The following is a 25,496-nucleotide window of genomic DNA, read 5'->3' as shown; positions in this document are numbered from 1 at the left end:
TATTTTTCTTTGGGGACAGTCTGGACCTGGTGGACCCAGAAGTCACTTCCTTTCCTCTGGCCTTGGCTCTCCATGCCTGCCTTCCGTTTTGATGTTTTAATGATACCCTCCCTGTTCAGTGACTTGTGTTCAGGAAGCTGGACAGTGATTACTTTTGTTTCTGCTTTGTGAACTTCCTCCACCACTTCCTATTTTTATGGAGCAACTACAGGAAATGAGGCAGCTCCTGGCTGCTGCTGCTAAGCTCTGATTTTAGGTGGGTGAGGATAAGGCCTTAGGGCCTGAGCCATTTAAAGCATTTTCCATCTTTGTCTTTTCACTATCTCCTTCCTGTAGGAATCATAGCAACACCATTAGGTTGATATGACGATATATCCTCCTCAGCTTTGGGGGAAGGGAGCAGGTGCTGCTCAGCTGGAGGGCAGAGCTTTTGTGAAGTAGGTGAGGGGTTTTTCAGTGGTAACAGTAGGGATGGGAGTAGTGACTCTACGGACCAGCTGCTGTCATGGGTGAACAGTGGCAGGAGCAAAGGGTGGATTGAAGAGACCTGTTACGACTAAGGCTGGAAAGGTGGGTTCTGGTTATTTTGGAGGCCTTGACTGACAGGCTCAGAGTGAACTAAGGAGCCCCCATCTGCTCTCTCAGATCTCTGACTGGGTCTCAACCTCTGTGGTGCTCTCCTTCCTCTAAACTCATGGCATTTGTTTTCTAAACTAGTTATTTAGTTTTTACCCACCTCTTTTCCAGTGATACTGTCTTATGGACCTGTTGTAGCTTAATTTATGGGGAAGTTTGTATCATCTTCCCAGAAAGAAGTAACTTTTTATACATTAGGTAACTTGAATATAGAAGGAGCTCAAAGCATTTGTTTAGCGGTTGCTCATAAGCGGCACTGTTGACCTTTTGGGTGGTTAATTCTTTGTCTTTTGATGGACAGGGGGCTGTACTGTGCATTGTAGGATATTTGGCAGCATTTCTGGCCTTACCCACTAGCACTCCCCCAGTTGTGACAACCAAAAAATATTTTTAGCCCCAGCCGGGTGGCTCAGTTGGTTGTAGTATTGCCCCCTACACCAAAAGGTTGTGAGTTAGATTCCTGGTCAGGGCACATACCTAGGTTACAGATTCAATCCCCAGTGGGGGTGCGTGTGGGAGACAATGATTGATGTTTCTCTTTCACATTGATGCGCCTCTCCCCCTCCTCTTCCTCTCTCTCCAAAATCAATAAACATATCCTCCGGTGAGGATTAAAGAAAAAGTTTCCAGACATTGCTAAATGTCTCCTGGGCATATGAGTGCCTGTGTAATCATCTCCACTATTGAGAATTGCTGTGCTAATGGAATGAATGCTGACTTACTACTTTTGTGAAATGGAATAAAATAGAATGTTTGGTTCCTTGGGATCGGAGCCATTTGTTAGTTTCTAATTCCAGCATCTGACATTCTCATACATTTTTAGTTTGCTACTGAGATTTTGTTCTTGTCTATCAGCCAGCTTTGAGATATACCTTCTGTGTGCTTTCATTGAAAGAGCTGGGGCCTGGACATCTGGCGGCTTGGCTTCTGGTCCTCATAAAAGACATTCTCAGCCTCAAATGCTTGTTCTGGAAGGCTAGTTAGTTCCTTGGAATCTGAACAGTGTGGTGTAAAAGAGAGGATGAGAAGCATTTAGGATGTAACATAACAGTAGCTAACATTTATGGAGTAGTTCCTGTAGAACAGTTAAACAGGATTCAACTGTGAACGGTGGTGAACAAGATTAGCAGGATTGAATTTAAGGGATAGAAAGGTAAGGAAACAAGACAGGGAAAATACCTTAGGTTTAGGCTCAAGATTGGCAGTAAATACAGCAGAAGGAGCAGGGGATGGAAGGATGACTAGGTAAGTTTGAACACATGAGGTGTTTTATGAGTCTAGTCTTGGTGGGGGGAGAGGTCTTGACTGGAGAGTTGAATTTGGGTATCATCAGCAATGCAATGGGTATGATCTTCTATAGAGAGATAACTTTTCCTTGCTCCAGCTCAATGTTAAGTCAATTCCAAGAAGTCTACAGCTTTATTTAAACCACCTAAGAGTGAGAAACAGAATTTTTTTGGCTAGATGTTTGACTAACAGAGGTGGAATAGCACAGTGATAGAACACTCAGCCTCTGGTAGCAGACAACCAGGCCCCAAATCCAGCTCTGTTGGTGACTACTACCTTATCCAAGTGGCAAGAACTTGAAGAATTCACTTAACCTCTTTAGATGCTTCACCTACCTCACAGGTCATTGTGAGCATTAAATTAGGCAGCAAGTATAAAGTGCATAGCATAATGCCTGGCACTTAGTACACATGTAGTTAATGTCAGCTGTTTTTCAGTTCTAGTGAGCATTAGAAATGAGACTATGTATCTAAAGCTCCATTGTAGACATTTAATGAATGGTTCATTTTGCTGAGGAGTACTTTGTGTGAACAAAGTAGCTGTTTTATTTTTTTTTAATAAAGTAGAACCTTATATCAGCATTTAACTGCTGCCTCTGTAAATGGCAAAGCTGACTATGAATGCTGTATAGACATAGCCATTAAATAATACTAAGAATGGGAGAGGAATCGAAGATGGCGGCATAGGTAAACACCGGAGACTGCCGCCGTGGACAACCACTTCAAAAATACAACTAAAAGTCGGAGCGGACATCAACCAGAACCACGGGAAGGCTGGCTGAGGAGAGTCTCTTCAACTAGAAGCAAAAACAACAGCATTCCGACGCTCAGCGGAGGCGCAGTGTGGAAAATTTAAAGGTACGGCGGTGCGGTGGTGAGGGTGCGCGCGCAAAGCGGGCTGGCGGCTGAGGGCGCGATTGTCGTTTTCAATCAGGAGCGAGTCTCAGACTCTGGGCTACAGATCTGGGCGAGTCTCTAGGGACCCAGACTCAAACGGGAGAAGCGGGACTGTCTGGCTACGGCCCCTCCGAGGTTTGCAGCGATTGCTGGGACAGAGAGGCAGAGCCCCTGGGGACGGACTGAGAGCGGCCATAGCTGCGCCCTCCCCCGGCCCTGTTGAGCCCGCCCCGCCCAAACCCTGCGCACAGCCATTTGCCGATTGCCTCAGGCAAGGGCTGGACTAGCGCCTCCCCTGAGGACTGAAGTTTTCCCACAGCTGATTTCCACCGCCAGTCGGCCTGGTGGTCAAATCCCTCTAGTGTTAACTACAACAATTAAGGCTTGGCTAGAACAAGACTGCGCACAGAGACCACAAGGGGGTGCACCAAGAAAGCATAAAAGATGCGGAGACAAAAAAACATGACAGAAATGGAGGATATGGAGCTAAGAATCGCAATTTTGAGGGCTTGCCATAAATTTGTGCAGAGCCTCACGAAAACTAATGAGACCCTCGATGCTACGATAAAGAAATTAGAAAGTAAGCATACACGGACTGAAATAAAGAATAGTATACCCAATAGCAGACCAGAGGAGCACAAGAATCAAAACAAAGATTCGACAAAAAACACCCAATTGGAAAAGCAAAATGAAAAAAGAATCCGAAAGTGTGAAGATAGTGTAAGGAGCCTCTGGGACAGCTTTAAGCGGACTAATATCAGAGTCATTGGAGTCCCAGAAGATGAGAGACAGCAAGATATTGAAAACCTATTTCAAGAAATAATGGCAGAAAACTTCCCCCACCTGGAGAAAGAAATGGACTTACAGGTCCAAGAAGCGCAGAGAACCCCAAACAAAAGGAATCCAAAGAGGACCACACCAAGACACATCATCATTAAAATGCCAAGAGCAAAAGACAAAGAGAAAATCTTAAAAGCAGCAAGAGAAAGAGGCTCAATTACCTACAAGGGAATACCCATACGACTGTCAGCTGATTTCTCAACAGAAACTTTGCAGGCCAGAAGGGAATGGCAAGAAATATTCAAAGTGCTGAATACCAAGAACCTACAACCAAGATTACTTTATCCAGCAAAGCTATCATTCAGAATTGAAGGTCAGATAAAGAGCTTCACAGATAAGGAAAAACTAAAGGAGTTCATCACCGCCAAACCAGTATTATATGAAATGCTGAAAGGTATCCTTTAAGAAGAGGAAGAAGAAGAAAAAGGTAAAGATACAAATTATGAACAACAAATATGCATCTATCAACAAATGAATCTAAGAATCAAGTGAATAAATAACCTGATGTACAGAATGAACTGGTGACTATAATGAATCAGGGACATAGAAAGGGAATGGACTGACTATTCTTGGGGGAAAAGGGGTGTGGGAGATGCGGGAAGAGACTGGACAAAAATCATGCACCTATGGATGAACTCAGTGGGTGGGGAGTGAGGGTGGAGGGTGGGGTGGGAGCTGGAAGGAGGGGAGTTATGGGGGGAAAAAAGAGGAACAAATGTAATAATCTGAACAATAAAGATTTAAAAAAAAATAATACTAAGAATGAACTAATCATTCAACAAATACCTATTGAATGTTTACAGTGTGCTTAGCACTCTCAAATATCTTGAATGACAAGGAAGCACAAAGGAAACTGGCAGTTGTGATATGGTATGGTTCAGCAAAGATAATACTAAGACAGGCCTCAAAATGGATGTTATGAGAGCCCACAGAGTTGCTCCTAACTCAGTCTTTGTCAAGGTGGCTTCCCAGAGGAGGTGATGTCTAACTTAGATATCCAAGAGGAGTGAGTGAGAGCCAGGAGAGCTTTCCAGGCAGAGGGAACTGAATGTGTAGATGGCAAGAGGGAAGATGGCACAGAAGAACTGGGCAGTGTTGGGCAGAGATTGGGAGTGGTGGTGTAAGAAAGTTGCAAAGTGTAGTGGAGAGCCATATGGATTTTACATAGGAGGGTGGCATGATTAAATTGACTCTAGAACAGCCACACAGCAACCAAAGGGGAGAAGGGAGCAGTCCAGGTATTTGGGAAATCACTCAGGAGGCTCTCTGTAATTCAGGCAAGAGGTGAAGATGGTCTGAACTTTGGATTGGCAGTGAAGGTAGAAGGGAAAAGATCTGACAGATATTAAGGCAGGAAGGATATGACTAACCTAGAGTCCCAGTGCACGAATTCGTGCACCAGTGGGGTCCCTTGGCCTGACCTGCAGGATCGGGCTGAAACTGGCTCTCCGACATCCCCCGAGGGGTCCTGGATTGCAAGAGAGTGCAGGCCAGGCCAAGGGAGCCCACCCTTGTATGATCAGGGCCGGGGAGAGACATGAGAGGTAGGCCAGCCAGGGAGGGCTCCAGGGCGTGTCTGGATCGTCTTGCTCAGTCCAAGCTAACCTACCGATTGACTGTCTGCCCCCTGGTGGTCAGTGCACATCATAGCGAGCTGTTGAGTGGCTTTAGCATATCATTAGCATATTACACTTTGATTGGTTGAACAGACGACCGGACACTGAGCATATTAGGCTTTTATTATATAGGATGATTAACTGGATGTAAAGGTGAACGAGATGTAGAGGATAATTTCCAGGTTTCTGGCTTGTTAGGTAGGTAAGTGGTGCTGCCACTGAAAGACTGGGGAGAGTTGGTTTAGACATTTGACATGGAGACCTGTTTTGTAGGGATCTGGATATTTGGGATCTGGAGCACAGGAGAAAGATCTGGCTTAGAGAGATGGATTAGGGAACCCTGCCCAGGGAGAATGTGTTGAAACAGGGCACAGTTTAGAGCTCTGAGTAACCACCCTGCACTTCAGGTCTGTCAGAGGGGATGTGTGGCTCAGAAGCAACTAAGGAGGAGTGCTAGGAGAACTACTATCTTTTCATAACTTTCTTTTAATGTGGCAACATAGAAGAGGAGCAAAAAAGGGACAGTCCTAAGAAGAGAGAGAACTGAATCTTTCAGGCATTCTTTCTTGCCTGGGTAGGTATTTTTAATTTATGAATGTTGGGACTAAAAGTCTTCAAAGCATTTTTCCGGAGTGCATTTCTAAATATGGCCTGTGTCATTCTGAACTGCCAAAAAAACATAGAAATGGTTGGGCTTTGAACTTCATAGACAATAACTTCACTAATCTCCCTAAAGAATTTCCTGTAGTGTCTCCACATTAGCAAGGGTAGATATTTAAATTTACATTGTTGTGAACTAGAGAGGAAAAATTTTTGTATCTTTTTTCTATGTAGAGGAAATTGTTTATGGAGTCTTTCATGTTTTTTGGTTGTTGTTTTTTTTAAAATAAACATAGCTTTATTGAAATATAACTCACATGCCATACAATATCTATTTAAAATGTATAATTCAATGATTTTTAGTATATTCACAGTTATACAACTATCATTACAGTTAATATCAGAACAATGACCATATTCATTAGCAGTCATTCCTCATTCTTCCTATCAACTCGGCCCTACACAATCATTCATCTATTTTCTGTTTCAATGGATTTGCCTATGCTAGACATTTCATATGAATGGAATCATACAATATGTGGCCTTTTGTGTCTGGCTTCCTTCACTTAGCATGATGTTTTCTTTTTCTTTTTTAATATACTAGAGGCCTGGTGCATGAAATTCATGCCCGGGCGGTGGGGGGGATGTGTGTCTCTCAGCGCAGCCTGCACCCTCTCCAATATGGGACCCCTCGAGGGATGTCTGACTGCCCGTCGGACGAGGCAGTTGAACATCCTTCTCACAATCCAGGTGTGCTGGCTCCCAATTGCTCGCCTGCCTGTCTGCCTGATTGGCCCTAACCGCTTCTGCCTGCCAGCCTGATCACTCCCTAACCACTCCCCTGCCAGCCTGATCGATGCCTAACTGCTCCCCTGCTGGCCTGGTCGCTCCTAACTGTCCTCCCCTGCAGGCCTGGTCACCCCCAACTGCCCTCCTCTGTAGGCCTGGTTGCCCCCAACTGCCCTCCCCTGCTGGCCCGGTCACCCCTAACTGCCCTCCCTTGCCAGCCTGGTTGCCCACAACTGCCCTCCCCTGTTGGCCATCTTGTGTCCACATAGGGGGTGGCCATCTTGTGTATTGGAGTGATGGTCAATTTGCGTATTACCTCTTTATTATATAGGATATTTTTATTGATTTCAAAGAGGAAGAGAGAGGGGGAGAGAGATAGAAACATCAGTGATGAGAATCATTGATCGGCTGCTCCTGCACGTCCCCTACTGGGGATTGAGCCTGCACCCGGGCATGTGCCCTTGACTCGAATTGAAGGTGGGAGCCTTCAGTCTGCAGGCTGACGCTCTGTCCACTGAGCCAAATCAGCTAGGGCAGCATGATGTTTTCAAAGCTCAATTTATATCAGCGGTCGCCAACTTTTTGGACCTCACGGACCACCAATGGTCCACTGACCACCGGTTGGCGACCGCTGATTTATGTCATAGCACGTATCAGTACTTCTTTCCTTTTTATACTTGAGTAGTAGTATCTCGTTTTATGCCTAGATTACATTTTGTTGATTCATTTATCTGTTGATAGACATTTTGGTTGTTTCCTCTTTTTTACTATTTTGAATAATGTTGCTCTGAACTTTCATATACAGGTTTTCGGTAAACACGTTTTTTCATTGTTCGTGGGTATAGTTGTGGAATTACTTGGTTATATGGAAATTTAGTGTTTAACCTTTTTGTTTTGTTAATCCTCTCCCAAGGATATTTTTTTCCTTTGATTATTAGAGAGAGTGGAAGGGAGTGGGGAGAGAGAGGGAGAAACATCGATGGGAGAGAGACATCGATTGACTGCCTCCCGCATACCAGGGCTGGATCAAACCTGCAACCCAGCTATGTGCCCTTGACCAAGAATCAAACCCAAGACCCTTTGATGCTTGGGCCAATGTTCTAACCATTGAGAACACCGATCAGGGCTGTGTTTAGCCTTTTAAGCTTCTGCCAGACTGTTTTCCAAAGTATCTGCACCATTTTACATCCCCACAGGCTTCCAATTTCTCCCCATACTTGCCAATACTTGTTATTGTCTGTCTTTTTTATTATAGCCATCCTTGAGGTTGTGAAGTGGAATCTTGTGGTTTTGATTTGCATTTCCCTGATTACTAATTATTATTATTATTATTTTAATATATATTTTATTGATTTTTTTACAGAGAGGAAGGGAGAGGGATAGAGAGTTAGAAACACACTGAGAGAGAAACATTGATCAGCTGCCTCCTGCACACCCCCTACTGGGGATGTGCCCGCAACCAAGGTACATGCCCTTGACCGGAATCGAACCGGGACCCTTCAATTTGCAGGCCGACGCTCTATCCACTGAGCCAAACCGGTTAGAGCTGATTACTAATTATTTTTAGCATATTTACATGTGCTTCTTAGCCATTTTGTATATCTGCTTCGAAGAGTTCATCTATATTTAGTTGCAAAACCTGAGACTGTAAAAGAACAGATGAACATATTTGACTAGAGAAATGAAGAAATTGTGTGTGTGTGTGTGTGTGTGTGTGTGTGTGTATAGTGAAAGATGCTGTAAACATAAAGGATAAAAGGATGGACTCCCCACAGAAATAGCCAGCACTCTCCACCCATATCAAGCCTGAGTGTGTTTGATGATCCTGTTACCTAGCCTTGACTTTGAAGTAGAGACCATGATCTCTGCTTTCTTTCCCAAAGCAGCTACCCTAAGGCACAGATACTGCAACCATTGCCAGGTTTTTGAAAACCAAAGGGCTGACAAGTAGAGAGATAGCTTGCCACATGGATGGATATAGGCTCATCCATACTGAAGCATGTATTAGGATTTCCTTCCTTTTTAGGCTAATAGACCATTGTACGGTTATACCACATTTTGTTTATCCATTCATTCGTTGATGTCCATCTGGCTTGTTTCCACCTTTTTGCTACTTCTGCAATGATGATTGGTGTACAAATAACTGTCCAAGTTCCTGCTTTCAGTTCTTTTGTGTATATACTCAGGATTGGAATTGCTGTATTTTGTGATAATTATATGTTTAATTTTTTGAGGAACTGCCATACTGCTTTCCACAGTGGCTGTACAATTTTACATTCCCACCAGCAACGCACAGGATTCCAGTTCCTTCCCGTCCTTGCTAACATGTTATTTTCTGCTTGTTTTTTCCCCTTTTTATAATAGCTGTCTTTATGGACATGAAGTGAAATCTCATTGTGGTTTTGCATGGCATTTCCTTAATGATTCGTGATGTTAAGTATCTTTTCCTGTGCTTATTGGCTATTTGTCTATTTCTTTGGACACATTCCTATTCAAGTTCTTTACCCATTTTACAATTGGACTGTAGTTTTTTGACTCAATAGCCTTTGGTTTTTTTTATCAAGAAGTTGTAGAACTTCTTTATATATTCTGGATATTGATTCCTTTTCAGATACATGATTTACAAATATTTTTCTCCCATTGTATGGGCTTCCTTTTCAGTCAATTGATAGTATCCTTTGATGTACAAAAGTTTTAATTTTTATGAAGTCTAATTAGCCTTTGTTTCCTGTGCTTTTGGTGTCATATTCAAGAAATCATTTCCAAGTCCAAATTCATTAATTTTTATATATTTTCTGAATTTTTCTCCTAAAAAGTTAATCTTTTTGATGCCTAAATTATCTCATTATTCGCCATTTATAGAGCTTTTTCTTCAGGTTGACTCTGGGTCCTTTTGACACAAACCAGATAGTATTAGATGGGTTCCCTGGATCTGGCCTGATAAGAATTCTAGGGCTTATCTTTTTGTTTATGGCCTGAGATCTAGAATCAGCCATTTCTGTACTGTAAGGAACTCTGATTCTTTTTGGTGGGAAGTCGTATTAAGGGCATTTGTTGCTATTGGAATGTGAATTCTAGGTCTTTTCTGTAGAAAAGTATTTATTTTTTGGAAAGAAAAAAATCATAATTTCAGGTTGATATTTCAAATTCAGATAAAGAATTTTAAAATTTTTATTTGGTTTCATATCAGTGTCTCTTATTTGTATGACAATAACATCAAAGAGGTACATTTATGTCACTGTTTACTTGACATAAATCTTCTTGATAAATAGTTTGGATTCATTTGTCTGTATTTTTCTTTTTAGGGATTTAAAAAATTTACTTTTTAAAAATTATATACAATATTTACATGGTTCTAAAGATCCTATATAATAAAAGCCTAATATGCTAAGTGTCCGGTCAGCTGTTCAACCACTCAAAGCGTAATATGCTAATGATATGCTATGGCCACTCAGCTGCTCGCTATGATGTGCACTGACCACCAGGGGGCAGATACTCCCACCAGTAGGTTAGCTTGCTGCTGGGGTCTGGCCTATCGGGATTGAGCTAGACGGGCCGGACATGCCCTGGAGCCCTCCTGCGGTCCCTCCCTGGTTGGCCAACCTCCCACATCGCTCCCCAGCCCCGATTCTGCACCGGTGGGGTCCCTAGGCCTAGCCTGCACCCTCTCACAATCCGGGATCCCTCAGGGGATGTTGGAGAGCAGGTTTTGCCCCAATCCCACATGGCCCAATCCCGCAGGCCAGGCCGAGGGACCCCACTGGTGCACAAATTTGTGCATTGGACCTCTAGTAAAGCTATAAAGCAAAGTAGATTGAGAGAAGTATGGCTTCCTTCCCTGCTTTTGTTCCTTTCTATATCTCATAGGAAAACATTTTTATTGGTTTTGGTTTATTCTTCCATTGCTTCATTTAAAAAAAATATAGACAAATATGTGTGTGTGTGTGTGCTTGTGTATGTGTATCTTCTATACCCTACTCCACTCCCATTTTATTTCTTTCCTTGTTTTTCATCTTGGCAGTCACATTTCTTATTTCCAAGAATTCTTTACCGATTTCTGCTTCCTTTATGATTTGCTTCCTTTGTGATTTTTCTTCTCAAACCTCTTTGTAGATGTCAGAATTTCTTTTCAGGTTTTTTTCTAGGACTAAAATTGTTTTTTTCTGGGGTCTGATATGATTTTTTTTTTTTTAATTCTCACCCGAGGATATGGTTATTGACTTTAGAAAGAGTGGAAGAGAAAGAGAGTGAGAGAAACATCTCTCATATGCACCCCAACCAGGTATGTGCCCTAACTGGAAATTGAGCCCGCCACTTTTTGGTGTACAGGAAGACACTCTAAACAACTACGCCACCCAGGCAGGGCTGTTTTAATTTTAAAAATAATGTGTTTTTAAAAATTATATACTTTACATTGAGCACTTCAGAAAATATAATTACAATGATTTCAAAATGCAATCCCTGGATTCAATAAATATTCTCTATAATTACCTTCAATCGATATGTAGACACTAAGCTAACAAAATAAGTAATGACCTGCTTTTCATCTTAGTTGTCTTTTGATGCTTTGGTTTTCTTTCACTATCTGGCGATCCTTGACAATGAAGAACTGAGCTGATAATGTAGGAATTGACAAGAGGTTCCTGTTCTTCCAAGACGAGTTGTCTGATTCATTAATCAGAGTGAGAAGTATGGAGGAGATTGGATAGATGAACCTATTTCCCACTCCTGATTTCTCTGCCTGCTCACTCAAAATGGGGTATTTACCCAGCTTTGCCAGGAAAAGGGGCTCTGCTTTTATGCCTACCTTTGACTGTGTGTTCTGGGAAGTGTCTAGCTCTGCTCTGGTCTGTCTTGTCATACGATTAACCTCTTTCTCTCCGTCTTCTAGAAAGTGGCCAGCATTAAAATAGACTATACCCTCAGCCCTTTTTAATACTGTTGTGCTGTGATTCCATTTTTCAAACATCTTTACTATTATGTCATTGGGGTTTGGGGAGGATGGGTAGGTAAGTGCATGAGACTACTAATTTAGCTGTTCATCTTAAAATGAGGCTACTTGGTGCCATACCATTGCTGTCAACAGGACTGCTTTTCACTCCATTTTGTCTGTTGGCTCAATAACTGGAATGGATTTAAAATTTTTTATCTGTGTTGAGAAATTATAGCTATCACTTCATTGAAGCTTGATGCTGCCCACCCTAGGATACATACATAGACTCAGGGATTGGGTGGCTTTACAAGACCTTTCTTGTTAGTAACTTCTTTCCAGCAAAGCAGAGGTAGCAAGGCCTTATTGTATGGGAATGATAATTATGAGATCAAATATGTAGTGCTTCATATGTGCTAGACATGATTCTAAGTGCTTTCTTTATATGTATAAATTTAACTCCATAACAGTAGTTACTGTTATATCTATTTTGCAGACGATGAAACTGAGGCACAGAGAGGTTAAAGAACTTGCCCAAGGTCACATAGCTGGTAAGTGGCAGAGCCAGGATCTCACCCAGTTAGTCTCCCCAAGGCCACCTTATCCACTGTACTCTCTAAAGGGAAGTCCTTCAGATTTTCTTAGGATGACCACTTTTTATATCTTATCAGTTATGGATATAAGAAAACCCTCTTTACTTAAACTTCCTGTAGCATGTTCTTTGTTGTTGTTTGAAATAGAAATTGCTGATCACGTTGATTGCATAATGGAATGCTTTATTTTAAATGATGTAATCAGTTTTGAATTCAATTTTAATATGAGAACTTTTGCAAGTTGTTGTGGTGTTGAAAAAATGTAACATCTACTAAAGTGTCCTTTTTCTGCTATGTGTTTGAGAATCTTAGGCAGCAGTAAAACATACAAACATGTCTTAGCCCTTTAGGCAGAAAAATACAGGTGTGGGAAGCATTAAAAATAAAGTAAGATAGCATTGACAAGAACTTTATTGTATTTTTTAAAATATATTTTTTATTGATTTTTAGAGAGAGAAGAAGGGAGAGGGAGAAAGAGAAACATCTATGTGAGAGAGGAACATCAATCAGCTGCCTCCTGCCCACTAGGGATCAAGTCTGCAAACGGCATGTGACCAGGAGTTGAACCCATGACATCTTTGTGCACTGGCAAGGGCAGAAGAATTTTTTTTTTTTAAGTGATATATCGGCCTGGTTGGTGTGGCTTAGTGATTGAGCATCAACCCATGAGCCAGGAAGTCACAGTTCGTTTCCCGGTCAGGGTATGTGCCCCAGTTGCAGGGCTTGCAGGAGGCAGCCAATGGTGATTCTCTTTATTGATGTTTCTATCTCTCTATCCCTCTCCCTCCCCCTCTCTAATAAAAACATACTAAAATTTTTTTAAAGTTGAAAGTGCACACAAATATGTACCTATGTACCTAGATATATCACTTTTTTAAAAATAAGTTTTTATTGACTTCAGCAAAGAAGGGAGAGGGAGAGGGAGAGAGAGATAGAAACATCAGTGATGAGAGAGAATCACTGATGGGCTGCCTCCTGCACACACACACACACACATACACACCCGCCCACCACCACCAACTGGGGATTGAGCCCCGCAACCCAGACATGTGCTCTGACTGGGAATCGAACTGTGACTTCACGGTTCTTGAATGTATAGGAATATTGGTGAAATACCTGAGTTGCATTAAATCAGTGGTTCTCAACCTTCTGGCCCTTTAAAATACAGTTCCTCATGTTGTGACCCAACCAGTTACTTCATAACTGTAATGTTGCTACTGTTATGAATCGTAATGTAAATATCTGATATGCAGGATGGTCTTAGGTGACCCCTGTGAAAGGGTCGTTCGACCGCCAAAGGGGTCGCGACCCACAGGTTGAGAACGGCTGCATTAAATGGTATTCATGTAGTCAGTATCTTCAGGTGTCCATGCTAAGGTGCCCTCAATCCTTGTTGTTTTCAGCTAAGTATTTTGGTTCTCAAATTATAGCATGCATTAGAATCACCTGGAAAGATTTTTAAAAATGTATCTGCTTCTACCCCCAAAGATTGATTCTTTAGGTTTGGATTGTACCCCAGGAATCTGAATTTTAAAAAATATATTTTCATTGATTTTGAGAGAGAGAGGAAGGGAGAGGGGGAGAGAGAGAAAGAGAGAAACATCGATGTGAGAGTGAAACATCAATCGGCTGCCTCCTGCACACCTCCTACCAGGGATGGAGCCCACAATCCGGGCATGTGCCCTGACTGGGAACTGAACCCAAGACGTTTTGGTGTGTGGTATGATGTCCAACCAACTGAGCCACACTGGCCATTGCCAGGAAACATATCCTTGGGTGAGGATTTAAAAAAAAAAGTTTCCATTCTTAATAACATATTTAGCGGCCGTTGTGATCACCCTTGTACACTGATATAGGCAGACTTATCCAAGTGCAGGTGCACCTTTGGTCCTAGACCTAGACAATTCAATTCTGATGCTCATGATCTTTAGATTAAAGACCATACCTTGAGAGAATATACACTGAGTGGCCAAATTATTATGACCGGCCAGATTATTATGACCACCCCATCAGTACTTCGTTGGGCCACCTTTTGCCTTCAATACTGCGGCGATTCTTCTTGGCATTGACTCCATGAGATGTTGAAAGGTTATGCGAGGAATCTGACACCATGCCTGATGAATAGCACTGTCCAGTTCTGTGAGATTTGATGGTTGTGGAACCAGCTGCCTGATGGCTCTTTTAACTTCATCCCACAAATGCTCAATTGGGTTGAGATCTGGTGATTGTGGGGGCCACCTAAGCAAGGTAAAGTCTCCCTCATGTTCTTGAAATCACTCCTGCACAATACGAGCACCGTGGCATGGCGCATTGTCTTGTTGGAAGAAGCCATCTCCATTGGTTTACGCCATCAACATGATAGGATGAACTTGATCAGCAGTGATACTTAGGTATGTTGTGCTATTCAGATGTTTATAATGGTCTGGCCCTCTAGCAACTTCAGCGTGAAATTATAGCTAATTTGCCTACAAACGTCAGGTGGTCATAATAATCGGGCCACTCAGTGTATAGGGGCATAGGTAGTGAGTGGTATGGGTGCAAAGAGTCCCAAGTGTATTTTTCTTTGATTCCCCTTAACCCATTAGCCTGAGCCTTAGGCCTCCACTGCTTGGTTATCTGTTGGGTCACCTCTAGATGCAGAAAATGAGGCTCAGTTTTTATAAAGTCATCTGTTGCCTGCAGCTCTATGTAAGGGAAGGGAAGCACAGGGAGTGTCGGGCAGGTAGTTTTTCACCTGGGACTCCAGTGCCAAAAATGAATGGAAACTTTGATGTTTTGGATATATATTTGACTAAAGAGTGATCTTTCATCAGTTTCTCAAAGGAATCTGACTTCCTCCTCAGTGCTTCACTCCCTCACACTGCATACATACACCCACGAAAAAAACAGGTCCTGGAGCAGCCTGTGTCAGAATCACCTGACCTCTGGAAAGCAACTGTGGGGGCTCCACACTACAATTCAGCCTCTCCAGGGTGGAATCAGAATTGCTTTTGCCATCTGGTTAGAACTTTGCAACACAAAGCTGAGCTGGGTGGACAGCTGTGGCCAACTGTAATGCTTTCTTATTATTCCATATCTCTCCCTACATTTCCCAGCTTCTCTTGTAGTTACATTGGTACTGAGTGGCTAATTCTGGCCAAAGGGCTTTGAGGGTAAATGTGTGTGTCACTTTATTTACTTATTTATTTAAAATCTTTATTATTGAGAATATTACAGATGTCCCCCTTTACACCCCCCCCCCCCCCCCCCGCATTGCCCTCCTCCACCACACACCACCCTGCCACAGGCCTTCACCACCCTATTGTCTGTGTCCATAAGTAACGCATACGTATCTACACTAATAAAAGAGAAACATGGTAATTGGCGTACGACCACTACCCTTTTCATTGGCTAATCAGTGAGTATATGCAAATTAACTGTCAGCCAAGATGGCGGCCGGCAGCCAGGCACTGAAGTGAGCATGAGGCTTGCTTGCTGCGTACTCCAACGTCTGAGCTACAACTCTAAGCAACTATATACTATGTTGCAAATAAGAAGGTAAACAAAACTCCAGAAACCGGCTTTCATTCAGCCGGGCTTTAGCAACATTGTATTGATGTTTTCAGCAGATAAAGCTGGCCCAGAATAAAAAAAAAAAAGAAAGAAAGAACACAAGGAGCGGTTGGAAGCTTCAGTCACTTGCTTCCGGAAAACAGCCCTCAGCCCCTCACCCAGACTGGCCAGGCACCCCAGTAGGGACCCCCACCCTGATCCAGGACACCCTTCAGGGCAAACCAGCCGGCCCCCACCCATGCACCAGGCCTCTATTCTATATAGTAAAAGGGTAATATGCCTCCCGGCACCGGGATCAGCGGAGCAGCGAGGCTCCCGGCACTGGGATCAGCGTGACAGGGGGCAGCACCCAAACCCCCTGATCGCCCTGCGGCTCTGTGTGTGACAGGGGGGAGCTCCCCAGCCCCCTGATTGCCCTGCGGCTCTGTGTGTGACAGGGTGCAGCGCACTAACCCCCTGATTGGCCCTGCTCTGTGTGTGACAGGGTGCGGTCCCCCAACCGCCCCCCCACGGGCCCTGCTCTGTGTGTGACAGGGTAGAGCCATAACCTCCCCATTGGCCCTGCCCTAAGTATGACAGGGTGCAGCACCCCAACCCCCTGATGGTCCCTGCTCTGTGTGTGACAGAGCAGCGCCCCAACCCCCTGATCAGCCCTGCTCTGTGCATGACAGGGGGCAGCACCCCAACCCCCTGATTGGCCTTGCTCTGTGCATGACAGGGGGTGGCGCCGCAACCTCCCCATCGACCCTGCCTTGAGTGTGACGGGGGGCGGTGCCCCAACCCCCCAATCGGCCCTACCCTGAGCGTGACTGAGAGTGGCATCGCAACCTCCCAATCCGCCCTGCTCTGTGCATGACGGGGCGGCGCCCCAACTCCCCAATCGGCCCTGCTCTGAGCCTGACCAGGGGCTGCACCTAGGGATTGGGCCTACCCTCTGCCACCCAGAAGCAGGCCTAAGCCAGCAGGTCGTTATCTCCTGAGGGGTCCCAGACTGCGAGAGGGCACAGGCCGGGCTGGGGAACCCTCCTCCCCTCCCGAGTGCACAAATTTTTGTGCACCGGGCCTCTAGTATATTATAAAAGCCAAGGGACCGGAATGACCGGTTGCTATGATGCGCACTACAGCAGCCAACCTGCCCAACCTGGGCCCCAATCAGCCTCCCCAAACCTCCCGCGGGCCCCCCCCGCCCCCCGCCGGCCCCTCCCGATCAGCCCCCCCCCCCCCAACTGGGGGTGGGGCCGGCTGGCCAACCTCCCACGACCCACCTTCGGCCCCGATCGGCCCCCCTCACCCTGATCGGGGGCAGGGCCAGCCAGCCAACCTCCCATGCCCCTCCCCCCACCAGCCCTGCTCCCAATCGGCCCCCATCAGGGCAGGTGACTGGACCCCACCTGTGCACGAATTTATGCACTGGGCCTCTAGTATACATATAAGATCTTTGGTTAATCTCTTCCCACACATCCCTCATCCTTTCCCTCTCAGATTTATCAGTCTGTTTTATATTTCCATGCCTCTGATTCTATTTTATTTATCAGTTTATATTTTCATTAGAGTTCTTGTTCATTTATTTTGATTTTTAGATTCAGTTATTGTAGATATGTATTTATTGCCATTTTATTGTTCAGATTTTTTATCTTTTCTTCTTCTTCCTCCCCCTCCTCCTCCTCCTCTTCTTAAAGAATACCCTTCAACATTTCATATAATATTGGTTTGGTAGTAATGAATTCCTTTAGCTTTTTCTTGTCTGTGAAGCTTTTTATTTTTTAAAAAATATATTTTTATTGATTTCAGAGAGGAAGGGAGAGAGAGATCGAAATATCAGTGATGAGAGAGAATCATTGATTGGCTGCCTACTGCACGCCCCCTGCTGATGATCGAGCCTGCAACCCGAGTATGTGCCCTTGACTGGAATCAAACCCAGGACCCTTTAGTCCACAAGCCAGTGCTCTATTCTCTGAGCCAAATCAGCTAGGGTTGTCTATGAAGCTTTTATCTGACCTTCAATTCTAAATGATTGTTTTGCTGAGTAGAGTAATCTTGGTTGTAGGTCCTTGCTGTTTATCACTTTGAATATTTTTTGCCACTCCCTTCTGGCCTGAATAGTTTCTGTTGAGAAATCAGTTGACAGTTGTATGAGCGCTCCCTGGTAGATAACTAACTGCTTTTGTCTGGCTGCTTTTAAGATTCTCTCTTTGTTTTTAACCCTTGGCATTTTAATTATGATGTGTCTTGGTGTGGGCTTCTTTGTGTTCCTCTTGTTTGGGACGCTCTGTGCTTCCTGAACTTGTAAGTCTATTTCTTTCCCAGGTAAGGGAAGTTTTCTGTCATTATTTCTTCAATAGGTGTTCAATATCTTGCTCTCTCTCTTCTCCTTCGGGAACCCCTATAATGCGAATGTTGGAACTTTGAAGTTGTCCCAGAGGCTCCTTACATGGTCTTAAATTTTTTTAATTCATTTTTCTTTTTGCTTTTCTGATTGGGTGTTTTTTTCTTCCTCATATTCCAAATTGTTGATTTGATTCTCAGAATCCTCTACTCTACTGTTGAATCCCTGTACATTAGTCTTTATTTCATTTAGTGTATGCTCACTGAGATTCTTGAAAGTCTCACTAAGTTCCTTGAGGTTCTCATTAAGCCCCTTTAAGCTTTCATTAAGATCCTTGAGTAACCTTATAATCATTGTTTTGAACTCTGTATCCAGTAGTTTGCTTGCTTCCATTTCTTTCATTTGTGACATGTTTTTTTGTCTCCACATTTTGGCTGTTTCCCGTGTTTGTTTCTATGTATTAGGTAGAGCTGTTATGTCTTCTGGATTTGGTAGCGTGGTCTTCTGTATTAGGTGTCCTGTAGGGCCCAGTGGCTCAGCCTCTGCAGTCACCTGAGCTGGGCACTCTAGGTGTGCCCATGTGTGCACAGTCTTGTTATAGTTGAGCCTTGATTGCTGTTGATGTTACTGGGAGGAATTGACCTCCAGGCCAATTGCCTATGAGGATCAGCTGCAACTACAATGGAAGAACTGCTGTTAAGAGACACCCCTATGGAGCAGGACTTGTTTCACTGGGGCTTTGGTTTTCACTGAGTCTGCCCTTTGAGTGTGTCACTGTGTATGTGTAGAGTTGCAATCTGGATTGGTCTGAAGCTATCCACCGGGTGCATTTGCTTTGGGGCCTCAGAGGAGGTCCAAAGTCAGTCACTGCCTAGGGCCACCCAGCAGGAGCTACAAAGCGGTCTGCAGATAGCTGCCACTTGTATTGGGCTAAGAAGTGCCGAGGCGGGGCCCAGCTATGAAGCAAGGCAGGCTGATGCTACTGCCAGGTCTTGGACCTTTTATTGATAGGTTTGTGGCATGCTGACATCAGCTGCTGCTTGTCTGAGAGATTTTAGCAAAGTCTGAAGCCTGAGGAAGGGTAGGTCATTTATATGGAAAAGCTTAGGTGGGGCTGGAAATTGGATGGGGCGGGGTCTCGGGGAATTACCAGGGCAGAGCGAACAGTGTGTGTGGGCCATGCTGATGGAAACTCAGATACGGCTGCCTGTTATGGGAAGGTCCCAGTGCAGGAACAATGACCCCTGTGAGCACCTCTGTCTGGGAAAAATCTGCTCCTGAGTTCCTGTCCCGATACCAGATAATCCAGTTCCTCCCCATATGCCCCTGGATTCCTCCAAAATCTCTGCCTGGCACTGGAGCTCAGAAGAAGCAGGACTGTGTAAGTTCTTGCACCATCCCTTCAAGAGGAACACCTGGGACTCCAGCAGCCTCTGTGTCACTCAGCCACAGTCCCTGCTGGTTTTTACAGTCCGAAGTTGTGGGGACTTCTCTTCCCAGCTCTGGAACCCTCGACTGGAGGCTGGTGTGGGGCTTGAAACCCCTGCTTCTCATGGGAGGTCTTGGAGATGTCACTCCCAATTAAAAAAAACACATATTAGTGTCGGACCAGCCCATTCAGCGCCTCCACACTTCCTACCAATCTCATTGTGCCTTCTCCACTTCTCTAGCTGTAGAACCTCCATTCAGCCAAATTTCAGGTGGTTCTGAATGATGTTTTTTTTGTATTTTAGTTGTGGAAAGTGGTGAGTACTGGGGTTTGCCTATGCTGCCATTTTAGCTCTCATGATGTGTGTCACTTTATTTAGTGCAACGGTTCTCAACCTGTGGGTCGCGAACCCTTTGGCAGTCGAATGACCCTTTCACAGAGGTCACCTAAGACCATCCTGCATATCAGATATTTACATTACGATTCATAACAGTAGCAACATTACAGTTATGAAGTAGCAATGAAAATAATTTTATGGTTGAGTCACAACATGAGGAACTGTATTTAAAGGGCCAGAAGGTTGAGAACCACTATTTTAGTGGCAAGCAGTAAAGAATGGGTATGAGTTTCTTTTTTTTGTTGTTGTTTTGAGTTTCTTTCTTTTTTTTTTAATTAAATCTTTATTGTTCAGATTATTACAGTTGTACCTCTTTTTTCCCCCCATAGCTCCCCTCTACCTGGTTCCCACCCTACCCTCCGCCCTCACCTCCCCCCACTGTCCTCATCCATAGGTGCACTATTTTTGTCCAGTCTCTTCCCGCATCCCCACACCCTTCCCCCCCCCCCCCCCCCCAAGAATAGTCAGTCCATTCCCTTTCTATGCCCCTGATTCTATTATAATCACCAGTTTATTCTGTTTTGAGTTTCTTTTTTTAATGCTAAGGTGATTCTGGAGAACACACATTCTAATGGTGTTCCCTACAAGTTGAAGAAGGGCGGCCAGACCCACATTGAACTTGATGTGAGCAAGAAATAAGTCTTTACTGGGTTAGGCCACTCGTTTAAGGTTCTATGACTGCAGCTTAGCTTATTTTATCTCCAGTCTAGGTAGTTCAGAACAGAACGTTTATGTATGTGTTTGGAGTTCTGAGACTCAAGATATCCAAGTTTGATTTTGACACTGTGTGGTATATGCAAGACATACAGTATCCTGGCATTTTCTCCTCCTCATCTGGAAATTGAAGGATTTAAATTAGGTGATCTTGAAGGGACAGGGTCTGGATAGCAGCATTTAAGTACAGATTTCTAGTTGAATATGAAAAGGAGACTAGGTCTAACATTAAACGTATCCTTGGGAAACTGATTTTTATGTACTTGTTTTTATTTACGAAGGAATTATATGCCTTTTGCTGTTAAATAAGAAGTTACATAGGGAAAATGGGAATGAAAGATGAAGTATGTCACATACCATATGTGTTTTAGTATATTCAGAGTTGTGCACCCATCACCACTATCCAACTTCAGAATCTTATCATCACCTCCCATAAAGAAATCCATTAGCAGTTACTCCACAAATCTACTTTCTGTTTCTGTCTATTCTGGACATTTCATGCCAGTGGGATCATGTCATATATGTGGCTTCATGTGTCTGGCTTCTTAAGAGTAGAATTGCTTGCCCTGCCTGTTAGCTCAGTTCTTTAGTGTTGTCCCTATATGCCAAAGTTTCTTGTTCGATCCCCTGTCAGGACACATACAAGGAGCAACCAATGAATGCATAAACAAGTGGAACAACAAATCTCTTTCTCTCTCTTTTTCCTCCCTCCATCCCTCCCCCTTGCTTGCTTGATCTCTCTTAAGAAAAAAAAAAAAAGTTAAAATAAAGAAAGAGTAGAATTGCTTGGTCATATGGCATTTCTCTGTTTAACATTTTGAGGAACTGCCAGACTGCTTGTCACAGTGGCAGCATCATTTTGCATTCCCACCAGCAATATATGAAGGTTCCATTTTTTTCTATATTCTCGCCTAAACTTATCTTCTGTTTTGTTTTTATTATAGTCATTCTAATGTTGTGTGAAATGGTGTCTTACTGTGGTTTTGATTTGTATTTCCCTAATGACTAATCGTGTTGAGCATTTTTTCATTTGCTTATCGGACAGTTTTATATGTTTGAAGAAATGTCTATTCAAATCCTTTGTCCATCTTTTAATTGGGTATTTGTAATTTTATTGTTCAATTTTCAGAGTTCTTTATATATTCTGGATACTAGATGCTTAACAGATATATAATTTTAAGATATTTTTTTTACCATTCTGTGGGTTGTCTGTTTACCTTGATAGTGAGTAACCTTCCTATATAATAAAGAGCTAATATGCAAATGGTCATCACACCCTCACGCCATCACGCAGTAATGGTTCAGACACTCAACACTGGGGAGAGAGGAATGGGGACCAGCCAGGCTGCAACCCAGGAGAGGGATAAGCCGCCCTCCCTGCAGTCCTGGGCACCAGTGGCTGCACCTGCTTCTGCAGCCGGGAGAGGGACAAGCTGCATGCTCTGCGGTACCGGGCATCAGCGGCTGGGGCTGCAGCCCAGGAGAGGAACAAGCTGCCTGCCCTGCGGTCCCGGGCGCCAGCAGCTGTGCCTGTGCCTGTGGCCCGGGAGAGGGACAAGCCATACGCTCCGCAGTCCCGAGCACCAGCGGCTGGGGCTGTGGCCCGGGAGAGGGACAAGCTGCCCGCCCCATGGTCCCGGGCGCCTGCGACCCAGGCAAAGCCACCTACCCACAGTCCCCTGTGGCTGTGGCTGGCCTGGGCAAAGCTGGCCTGGATTCTGGATGCCTGTAACCAACCAGAGGGAGGGAAGCCCGGGTTCCGGGTGCCTGCAACCGGCCGGAGGAGGGAATCCTGGGTCTCAGGTGTGGGGCGAGGCAGAGTCGGTTAGGGGCGATCAGGCTAGCAGGGGAGCAGTTAGGGGTGATTAGGCCAGTAGGAGAGCAGTTAGGGGTGATCAGACAGGCAGGCAGAGGGGCTAGGGGCAATCAGGCAGGCAGGCAAGTGGTTAGGAGCCAGCAGTCCCAGATTGCGAGAGGCAGTCAAACATCCCCCAAGGGGTCCCGGATTGAAGAGATTGCAGGCCGGGCTGAGGGACGCCCCCCCCTCCCCGCTCCGGTGCACAAATTTCGTGCACCGGGCCTCTAGTTGATGTATAAGCATTTTTAATTTTTATGAAATCCAGTTTATCTGTTTATTCTTGTATTGTTTGTGCTTTAGATATCATGTCTAAGAAACCATTGCCCAGTCAAAAATTTACCTGTTTTTTTTCTAAGAGTTTACAGTTATAATGCTTATATTTAGGTTTTAGATTCATTTTGAGTTAATTTTTTAAATATATTTTATTGATTTTTATAGAGATGAAGGGAGAGGGATAGAGAGTTAGAAACATCGATGAGAGAGAAACATCAGTCAGCTGCCTCTTGCACGCCCCCTACTGGGGATGTGCCCGCAACCCAGGTACATGCCCTTGACCGGAATCGAACCTGGGACCCTTTAGTCCACAGGCTGACGCTTTACCCACTGAGCCAAACCGGTTAGGGCTTGAGTTAATTTTTATAAGATAGAGGTCCATATTCATTCTTTTGCAAGTGGATATCTAGTCCCAGCACCATTTATTGAAAAAACTATTCTTTTCCAGTTGAATGGTGTTGGCACCCTTGCCTAAAATCAGTTGACATTAGATATTGAGTTTATTCTAAACTCTCAATTCTAAAATATATATATCTTTCCTTATACCAGTACTCCACTATCTTGATTACTATAGCTTTAAGTAGGTTTTTAATCAGGACGTGTAAGTCCTCTAAAATATTTTTTTAATATTTGTTTGGCCATCTTGGGTCTTTTGTATTTTCATGATTTTAGGGTTAGTTTGCCCATTTCTATTAAAAAAGTTAAAATTTTTATAATTATTGCATTGAATTTGTAGATGAATTTGGTTAAGTAGTGTATTTTTAAGCATTACAAGTTTCATTTAAATAAATCTTGGAGCCCTAACCAGTTTGGCTCAGTGGATAGAGTCGGCCTGTGGACTGAAGGGTCCCGGGTTCGATTCCAGTCAAGGGCGTGTACCTTGATTGCGGCACATCCCCAGTAGGGGGTGTGTAGGAGGCAGCTGATCGATGTTTCTCTCATCGATGTTTCTAACTCTCTATCCCTCTCACTTCCTCTCTGTAAAAAAAAAAAATCAATAAAATATATTAAATAGATCTTGGAAACATGTAACATAAAAAAAGAAGTTTATGATGCTTTTTTAAAAATTAGATAATTATATGGTTCTTACTTGGCCTTCTAAGACCGTCTGGCAGAGTAATGGGGTGGGCTTTCAGAGCCAGAGGCACTAATGTACAACACAGAACAAAAGAAGGGTTGTTCAGGGCTCCCTATGGCCAACTCAAGACGATGGTTTCTCCTTCACAGACCACTCAGTGTTCATGGGAACAGCCTTCCTCCTTCAGCATTCCTGTGGAGCACTTCTACTGTACATCAGAGTTTATAAAGCCACATTGATTATAATGGAGCCCTTGGGTAGAGATAGATATAATGGCTTCATTGCCATGAATTGAAAGAACACTTGGGAGCATATTTCTTACAAGTAGCTATTTGATATATTGTTTCCTGAAAAGTTTATGAGACTTTAAGAGTGAAGATTATCTTGAACACAGAGTTACAATTGGTGGCCAGTTTAGTTTAATAGACATGTTAGCTGGGTTAAGGTTGCTATACTTTTATTTTATTGATTTCAGAAAGGGAGAGCAAAAGAGATAGAAGCATCAGTGATGAGAGAGAATCATTGATTGGCTGCCTCCTGCACACCTCTCACTGGGGATCAAGCCCGCAACCCGGGCATGTGCCCTGACCATGAATCAAACCATGACCTCCTGGTTCATAGGTCGACACTCAACCACTGAGCAACACTGGCCGGCCTAGGGTTGCTATACTTTTAGAGTATGTGTTTGTATCCATAGCACTTTTCTCATCTTTTGTTGTTTAACTTACTTACCTTTCTAGGTTCCTTATGCCATCACAGAACTATAAAGGAGGCATGGTATATTGGCCATAATGAGCAACAAAGTATGACTTGTATTTATTTTTATCTACAAAATAAAGAAACTAGAAAGAAAGAAAAACCTAGTTATCAATAAGTAGACCAAACTATATGGAGACATCATACAAGTTGGAAGTTTAATACAGACTAAATATATTTGAACTATTGTTTGAGAGAACAGATAGTTCAGGCAAGTATGAATCCTGCTGTTAGTTGTGTGAGAATTACACTACTGATACACTAGGTATCGGTAACTACAACCAGAAATGTCCAGACATTGTTATTTGAACCTATCCAGAGTCAGGGATTCTGCAGAAGTTTCCCTTTGAACATCTGGAGGAGAAGAATCCTATCTGCAAACCTCCTGCCAGCCACTCACTTCTCCAGGCTCTGTCTTTCTGTATGCTGCACTTTGGTTCAGCAGGGTATGCTGATTAGACCCTGTGCCAGCCTGCTTCAGGGCCTTTGCTATGCAAGTCCTTTCACCTGATTAGCCCCACATAGCCCTTTTGCACTTGTCACAACATATCAAGGCCTATATCAAAGTAACATTTTCTTCATAACAGCCTTCCTGATTTCTCTCAGTCTTTGCTCATCACTCCCTTTCCCAAATCCCCTTAAAGTTTTATGGGTGCTGTACTTGTCAACATGAATTCAGGCCCTGCTTGATGGATCAGTTACTAGCCTTAGCTTTGAGGCTGTTGATGTGGAATCAAACTTTGGTTGCATTATTTTTGTACTACAACTCAAGGAATTTTCTAGCAATCATGTCATAGTTCAAATCTCACTGTTGTGCCTAGTTTTGTAAGGTTCTAAATATGATTTCTTATGCATTTGTAGTCCACCTTTGTGGATAATAGCATTTCAGAAGTTATTGTTCCAGTATTACTCATTGCCTGTAACTT

General features: G+C 43.7%; 1 protein-coding gene across 1 annotated transcript in view; it reads left to right on the top strand.

Annotated features, from left to right (window-relative positions):
• The first annotated feature begins 396 nt into the window (after positions 1-396).
• Positions 397-25,496, top strand: part of GARRE1 (granule associated Rac and RHOG effector 1) — an 84,193-nt gene continuing 59,093 nt past the window's right edge. Inside the window, 1 exon segment of the mRNA XM_070399103.1 lies at positions 397-570. The gene's annotated coding sequence lies outside the window, so the exon portion shown is untranslated.

The sequence above is a fragment of the Myotis yumanensis genome, unplaced genomic scaffold (genome assembly GCF_028538775.1).
Source record: "Myotis yumanensis isolate MYYU_CA2020_CCGP unplaced genomic scaffold, mMyoYum1.0.hap1 SCAF_18, whole genome shotgun sequence".
Taxonomy (NCBI): Eukaryota; Metazoa; Chordata; class Mammalia; order Chiroptera; family Vespertilionidae; genus Myotis; species Myotis yumanensis.
This window is presented reverse-complemented; position numbering and strand designations above follow the sequence as displayed.